General features: G+C 47.4%; 1 pseudogene; it reads left to right on the top strand.

The window, feature by feature from the left end:
• Window positions 1-1,577: 1,577 nt before the first annotated feature.
• Window positions 1,578-1,912, top strand: LOC129644597 (small nuclear ribonucleoprotein Sm D2-like; annotated as a pseudogene).
• The last annotated feature ends 6,330 nt before the right edge of the window (window positions 1,913-8,242 follow it).

Below are 8,242 nucleotides of genomic sequence, written 5' to 3'. Positions count from 1 at the left end.
GGGAGAAGCTGCTCTTGAGACAGCGCTGGCCCATACAGACTCTGGAGGCCACAGCTGAGAAATCGCCATTTAACCAGACCCCCCCCAGGTTAACCTGGCATTCTACCAGCCCTCCTTCCCTCCACATCCCAGAGCCTTTCCTCTGGGCCTCCTAACTGTGCATTCGCTTCCTTGGAACCTCAGAAACCAGCTTCCAGGCAGATGGTGAGCCTGGAAAGAGTGGCTACCTGAGGGCGCCATGTTTGACCAGCCATCACTGGGGCTCGCTCATGAATGCAGTGTGGGCAGAACATGGGCCGTCTCCTAGGTTTCCAGTCAACAGCATCATCTACCCCTCCATCTTCTGGAAACCTAGATGTGGGGTTTTTTTATTTACCTTCTGAAGAAAATCAGTTCCAAGCATAGAATTGGCGGGATTCCTAAAAGCTGTTAATATTCATCCTTCACCATGTTATAAATCTTCTCTAATGCGTCCCCTTACGAGAGCCAAACAGACAAATTCCATATTCCTCTCTCCTTCCTCTTCTCCCTTCTTTCTTCTCTTCTGCCTCCTCGCCTCCCTCTCCCTGCTAGCAGGGGGGCAGTGTGAAGGGACACGTGGGCCTCCGACTTTCTGTTTGTGCATAGGAATTACTCTCAAGGCAACAATTTTCCCAACAACGATGTAATTATGAAATATTACCCAAACACATTGGGTATTATTGAATGTGCCATTTCTGGATCCTGGCCAAAGGCTTTGGCAGAAACGGGACTCAGAGGAGGAGAGGAGGGAGAAAAATTATGCACACGTCTCCCTTTCCACCCTGCTGTTGAATTAAACCACATGTAAGTTTTGTAGCCGCGCACAGCAGAAAGGAACAGCTCCAAAACACATGTTTCAGAGCAGAGATCTTGTCTAGGGGATTTTGAAAATTAGCGGCTGAAACAATAGAACATGAAGTCAGGGCATGTGGAAATGATTGAGGGCTGCTGCCATGTACAGTAAGAGCTGTTAATCAGCGCCTCACTACTGGCTGCTCGGAGACAGGATTTGAGTAAACACGGAGCTCTGCTCAATTACTAAGCTGAGGGTCATGAGGACCCCAGTGTCAGGGATCCCATTTACCCCTGGGAGGGAGGCAGAGTTAATGACATGACGAATTCCTTAGCAAAGCAAGCCCTAGATGGATGCTAGGCAGAAACCTCATCCACAGGCTAGTAATTACATGTGCTCAGGGCTCCGAGGAGTCCTGGCACTTTTTCCAGCCTTGAGTACCAAGCCATTGCCAAGAAGCACCCCCAAAGCTAGGGTGGGTACGGTCTCCTTATATTTCATTCACCCATTGGTTCATTTATGAATGCCTTCATACATACGTTCAAGCAGTACTGATTGAATAACTACTATGAACACTTATTGTGGACCGTGTAAGAATCTGATCTCTACTCTGAGAAGACCTACTACCTAATGAACACAGAAAACCTATCATTACAAGCAGCTAAATTAACAATAGAAGACGTGGGCTCTCCCTTGCTCTCTCTTCGAAAGGTCAAAGCATTGCGGATGGTAGTGACTAGAGGGCATGGCCACCACCGTGAGCCTCCTCAACAAGCCCTGGAGGCAGATGACCCTGGAGGAGCTGCAGGAGTGGGAGGAGGAGGAGTTGAACTTGGGGCCACTCTCTGTGCTCATGCCGTCGGTCAAAAACAGCACCCAAGGGCTCATCAACCGCCGTAACAACAGAACACTCCTGGGCTGGGTGAGGGCGTTCAACACATGTGGGAGAATTTGAAGGAGATGTGGACCCAGATAACCAAGAGTGGCAAGGGCAAGAAGTCCAAGCCAGTCAACAAGGACCACTGCATCTCAAAGATGCTCCTGTGCAAGGACTCGGTCACCATAGTCTCACAAAACCCACACGTTGCTTGCAAGTAGAGGCCCCCTCCCTGCCATCAGAACTTGCCCCCTTATTTTGTGAAGACCTGCCCTTTGTACTTGGGATAATAAAGTCCTGAGTTTAAAAAAAAAAAATAGAAGACGTGACATCAGGAAACATATATGGTGGAAAGTAAAGGAATAATGCAGACAAGAAACTTTCAAGGCATTTAGGAAAGGGTGCCGAGATTGCTGTGGTCCAGGGTCATCTGAAAGGGATGAGGTTGGAACCGGGCTGTGGATGGGAGGGAAGGATGAGAAGGGGCACTCCAGGGGAGATAGGCCAGCCCGAGTGGGGCTGAAGTCCTTCTTTTGTTCCATTCACATGTAAAAACCATGCAAGAGCTCCACCATCCAGGACGGGGCTGAGCAGAGGAGGCTGACACTGACAAGAGCTGCCAGGAAGGCTGGCCAGTGATGCTTCCATTCGGGTGGGCCCTACTCTACTCTGACTGGTAAACTTTGTAAGAGGAGGAGCTTAGAACCCACAGAGAGACACCAGAGGTGCACAGGCACTGAGCAATTATCTTGAAGAAGCAGCGAGAATGGGGCAACTGCAAGCCAAAGGAGAGGGCTCTCAGGATACACCACAGCTGCTCCCACTCTTGTCTTGGACTTCTGGCCTTCAGAACTGTGAGAATATTAAGTACCACTGTTTAAGCCACCCAGTCTGTGGTATTCCATAACGGCAACCCTCACAGACCAATACATATGGCTTTTCTCATTGCAATTGCTGATGTAAAATATATTAACAAATTTTACAATGTTAATTCCTGCTTGCATTCTAAGGATAGACCAAAGTGATTTAGGATGACTTAATATTGCTTTTTAAAAGCATACTTATTTCTTCTTGGTTGCCGTGGGTCTTCATTGCTGCTCGTGGGTTTTCTCTAGTAGCAGAGGGGTCACTCTCTAGCTGTGGTGCACGGGCTCCTCACTGCAGCGCCTCCTCTTGTTGCAGAGCATGGGCTCCAGCATGCCGAATCAGTAGTTGAGTCACTTGGGTTTAGTTGCCCCAAAGCACATGGAATCTTCCCGGACCAGGGATCGAACCTGTGTCCCTTGCACTGGCAGGTGGATTCTTAACCACTGGCCCACCAGGCAAGTCCTAGACTATATTAATCAGGACAGAGAAGTGTTGGTACAGGAAGAGAGAGATATACAAGGGATCAGACAGTCCAGAAACACATCCAGACATTTATGGAAACTTATTCCATGACACAGAAAGTAATCACCATTCTGGAAACAGGAAAGGGTGAACAAAGTAGGACAAATTCCTCCAGAGAGAATCTGAAAAAAGAAAACCCAAATGACCAATACATGTATGAAAAATGCCCAACCACATCAGCAGTCAAGGAAATAAAAAAGACCACAGTGAAATACTATTGCGTAACTTACAGTGTCTGACAATGTGATGAATCGGCAATAATATGGAGCAACGGGAACTCGTATCTTCTGTCAGGAATTTAATCTGAACAACCACTTTACAGATGGATTTGGGGATATATATAGTCAAGCTGAAGATGTACGAACTCTGTAACCCAGCTATTCCATTTCTAACAATCTATCATAGAGAAACATAAGTTTCTCTATAGGCTCAGAGGAAGTGCAAAATGTTCGAACAGCACTATCTGTCATGGGAAAAACTGGATATTTTGTCTAAATTTCCATCAATAGGCAAATTTCTGCCTTGCTTCTGAATTCTCAACACTTACAACAATTCTTGATAATACTGCTCTAGGAATATTTGTTGCATCAATAAATCAGTGTAAAAGAAAGATGTTCCCAACTCCTTCCATCCATCAGGAATCTAAGTGGGAACAGAGGGCTTTCAATAGAATTTTCCATGTTGTCTCTTAGTCTGTACAGTCTGGGGTTCACCTCCTCAGGGCCTAGCGATTTGTGATTTATCTCTTCTACAGCAAACTGAAAAGAAGGTTCTTGTAGCTTCTCATTTTTCTGCCTCCACTATTACTACTAAAAATCACCATCATGGCCTTCTGGAAAAAGAATTCTCTCCCCTGTAGGCTTTGTCACCTACTGGAAAAATATTTTCTACCAAAACACATCTCCACCAAAGCAAGCACGTTTTCTAAAATGTGACATAGCTCTCTCTGTATCTATCTATCCATCTAATCTACATGTATTAATGTATATTCTTACTCATGTGATCAGAGATATCAGTGCTTCCGATGCCATATTTGTGAACAAGCCTGAGTGATGAGCATGAGTTCCTGAGACTTGGAGCCTTGTGACACTATGAATCCTAGGTCACCGTCAAAAAACTTCCATGCTGGAGGGCCACCTTGATCTGTTCCTGAAACCCCTGGTCCCAGGGTCTCAAAAGGGGTGCAGAAAGTTGCTGCGTGATGCAAGTCAAGCCATCCATCAGTGATCCACATGAGCTATCTGCTCACAGGGCTTCCTTTTGTGGGAAATCATGTTGATATCCAGAAGACTGGGCTGTACTGTATGCAGTTTATCCAGGAATTCTTCACACGAAAGATTTGGCTAGACGCTCTGTCTGGTAGCCTGGATTTAATCCTGAAATGAAGAAGAAGGCAGAGGGAGGAGTGGGTTTGTGCCAGACTAGCCAAGGGAGGTGATCAAGATGCCGAGGCTAATCACCCATATTTCTTTCTCAAGGATCATATCTGGGGAAGAATTTCTTGGTTTTGACCTGCTTCTTCTCTAGATCTCTCCTGATTGCAGCTGATTATGGCTCCCTGGGCATCAGCCATGACTCTAAGCCAATTAATTGCAAAACACTGATAACCAGACCTTAGGGTTTCTGACTGCGGATCTGGTTTTATTGTGTGGATGTATCTCTACACGGCCTGCATTGTTCCCCGAAGTCTTTACTCAGATAGTCTTAAACAAAGGTATTGCAGATTTTCTTAAATCAATTAATTGAAGGAGACTAGACAAGAAAACTTGTCTGGTTTCTCATTTCCGATATAACAACTAAAGTCATTCTTGTTGAACTCCTAAAGAGGAAACATCTTAAATCTTGCCTAATATATCCAGTCAGACTCGGATAAGACCTTACAACACAATCAAGGATGTTTTCTGAATGTCTCTTAATGACACTTTTTCTACACCTACTTTATTCTCCTTTTCACCACCAGTGTTGGCAGAGTAGGAACCATGGGGCTTGAATCAAGAAATGGGCTCCTGATGCCAAAATGATGTGAAAGTCCGTGACGTGGAAATCCAGAATCAGACAGACCGATACAGCTGCCATCTAAAAGCTATTTGGGGTGTTACTTTTCATAATTTCTCCCTAACCTACACATCACTACAGTGTGGAAATGAGCTTGGAAAGATCGGAAGTAAACTTCCCAAGGTACAGCTGCTAACTAGAGCAATAATCCAAACCCAGGTCTGTCTGTCTTTCCCCCAAACCCACCGCACTAAGCAGACCATTCTTCAAAATGGCAGCTGTAACCATGGTCCTTTTTTAAGAAAACTGCTCAATGCAACACATTCATATGGAGAACAAGCCTGAGATGCTTTCTCAAATGCACTGTCCTGGTGAGGTCATTATTACCTCTGGCTGAGCTGAATGGAGCAGGGGTGAGCCCTGCCTCTAGCTTGCTCGGTTGGCCAGTCAACAGGTTGACCAGCTGCCCATTAAGCAGTTCAGCCCAAAGTGCATGGCCCAGAAAGGACAACAACAATTCACTCCATCCAGTCAAATGCTCCTTCTATTGGGCTTTAACAGAAAAGACAGGAAAGAGAGTCAGTAGCTAGGTTTGTGGGGGATGGGCATGCAAAAAAAAAACACACAGAAAGAAGACAAACCACGAGGGCCCAAGAGTGAGCAGTGTTGGGAGAAGCTGCAGACCTGGTGGTCTGTTGGTAGTCACCTGTGCGCCGGAAGTGGAGAGGAAGGCATTCTGCGTCACCAGAACCGTGGGGACCAGGAAATCACAAGGACGGCAAGCAGCGGGCAGAAGGCGGAATGCAACCTGGTGACTAGAGCTGCATAGTTCCAGTTCCCAAACTATGTTCCTGTGTCTTTGAGGCTAGCTCTTTACCTTTTTCTGAGGATGCCGTGACATCCCCGCCTCCCCTGTTACACTTATATTCTTGCTCTGAATCCACCTCCCTGAGGATCAGGGGATGCAAGCTGACCAGTACCCTCCCTCCCTTATGCCATGCTCCTCTCGGGGACGAGCGCCTGCTCAGCTGTCTCCTGCTCCTGCTGTGGTCCAGCCAGGGGAGCAGCTGAAGCATCTCTGCTAAGCGGGCCAAGTCTCAAGTCTTCGCCAGTACCCAAGAGGGGCCTCTGGTTACAACTGCTGGAAATGTAGACCCTGCGCATCAAATGACACAGGGACAGCCTAGAAGCAGTGTGAAATGATTTAACTAACGGAGGTGGGGTAGGTGGTTCCCCACCCTGCTTTTTGCTCCTTTATGGGATTGTGGGCACCTGCTGGTCTGACATTCCTGATGGTCTGTGCTTTGGAGATAAATGCTCAGGGTGGCCTTGTGAGTTTTGCCTAAACTTGAGGGTCCGCTGGCTTCCTGCGTGTCTTGCTACTTGCATACAGCCAGAACTCAGCAGATGGTTTCTGATCAGGAATAAATTTGAGAGGAGGGAAATGAGGAAGGGTCAAAAACTCCATTTGAGACCCAGAAAAACAGGGGGCGCAGTCATAAAAGAACATGCTTGTCCTCCTCCTAAGGGCCCTGGATCTGCCCCAGAAAAAGGATCCCCCTCTGCCCCGACTTGAATGGGGAACGGCGGCCAGCAGCACACTCAAGACAGAGGACCAGGCACGTCTTTTGAACATCAAAGAACCCACGGGCTTCCTGGTGACCTTGGCAGAGGGAAAGAGAAACGGGGAAGCCCCAAGCCCCGTATTGATGGTATAAACATCAAACGGGACCCAGTGGAACATAATGTTTCCCTTTATCTCCCGACTCCAGGAGTCTTCAAACTGCCCGCTGTGCCCTGAAGCTGGAGAATTAGGAAGGAATTGAGATGTCTTTCTTCATTTGGAAAGAGAGAGAGCAATGCAGAAATTATAACTCATCCAAGGAAAGCCTCCTAAGGGATTTTCACCTTCCCTGTTCTGGGGAAAGATTTTCTTCCAAGAAGTCTCACTCCCATCATTGCAAACCCCTGGCTCCCTGCTCCGGGGTCTCTGCCTCTCTGTCGCTTTCATTGTCTCGGGACTCAGCGCCTAGCCCAGGGACTTGTCTTGAGACAGCACTAAGTATTTGCAAAATAAAAGCGTAATGAAGGAATGAATGAGTATCAGATATCTTGTTGGAGGGGGCAGAGTATAAGCACGGTCAGTCCGTCAGCATTTTATCATTGCACTCAACTTTGGTGAATCTATACTGTTCACCAGCCAATTGTCTGTGTGTGTAGCAGGCAGACAAGAAGAGCCTTAGACCTAGGACCTACACTCAGGAGCCTTCAGTCTACCTAAAGAGAAGACATATGGGCCCAATTACAGGAATGTGTGCAGTGTCTCAAACTATCACCCAGGGAGCACTATTTAAAGTTGCAAGTTTCCCAAGCCCCACTCACCAGGGCTTCTGATTCAGATAAGGGCCCCCAAATTGAACATTTGAGCCAAGTCTGTATGTAATTCAGAAGCTGATATAAACCAGTCTACTCTTGGAGAAACACTGACATGTGGGGAGAAATAGACCCACTGGGAAGGTATTGAAGCTCTTGCCTGGTCTCTTCAATGACCTCCCGTGACTCCTGAGACCTTTCCAGCATCCTCCCTGCCCACACTACCTAGCCCATGATGACTCAAAGCTCTAAACCCTGTATTGAATGGATGCACTTGGATCTCTGTGCTCTTGTCTCTGGCAGAAATGCTGAGATGGCTCAGCAAAGCCCATTGCCTGGGGGCCAGGAAACATCTTGGGAGAATCAGCTCCATCCCTCAACTCCAGGCCCCTGCTTTAGCTCTTGCAGGAAGTCCTAGGGGAAGAAGGAGCCCGTCACAGTGGGCTGGGTTTTCAGAAGTGAGGGACACCCGGAAGATGGGCTCTGGAAAGCTGACTTCCCTTCCCCATCCTCCTCTGAGTCACCTGGAGAGCAGTGAGTCTCTGCATAACAACTCAAAGGACCATTTTATGAAAACTGTATAATCATTAGGAAATGAGCAGCTCTCCTCCAGGATACTTAACACTAAAGAAAAAGGAAGAGACACCCCACTCCTGCCCACCTAGGTCACAGCTCCCAGCCTGTGGGGGCAGAAGCTCCCAGGAGGAGGGTGGGGAGGGGAGGACATGGAATAACCATGCAGGGGGCACAGTCATTCATCAGCACCTTCAAGGCAACCCTGGGAGTCCCCAGAA

The sequence above is a fragment of the Bubalus kerabau genome, chromosome 2 (assembly GCF_029407905.1).
Source record: "Bubalus kerabau isolate K-KA32 ecotype Philippines breed swamp buffalo chromosome 2, PCC_UOA_SB_1v2, whole genome shotgun sequence".
Classification (NCBI taxonomy): domain Eukaryota; kingdom Metazoa; phylum Chordata; class Mammalia; order Artiodactyla; family Bovidae; genus Bubalus; species Bubalus kerabau.
Note: the sequence above shows the minus strand (reverse complement) of the source record. Positions and strands in the feature narration are given on the sequence as shown.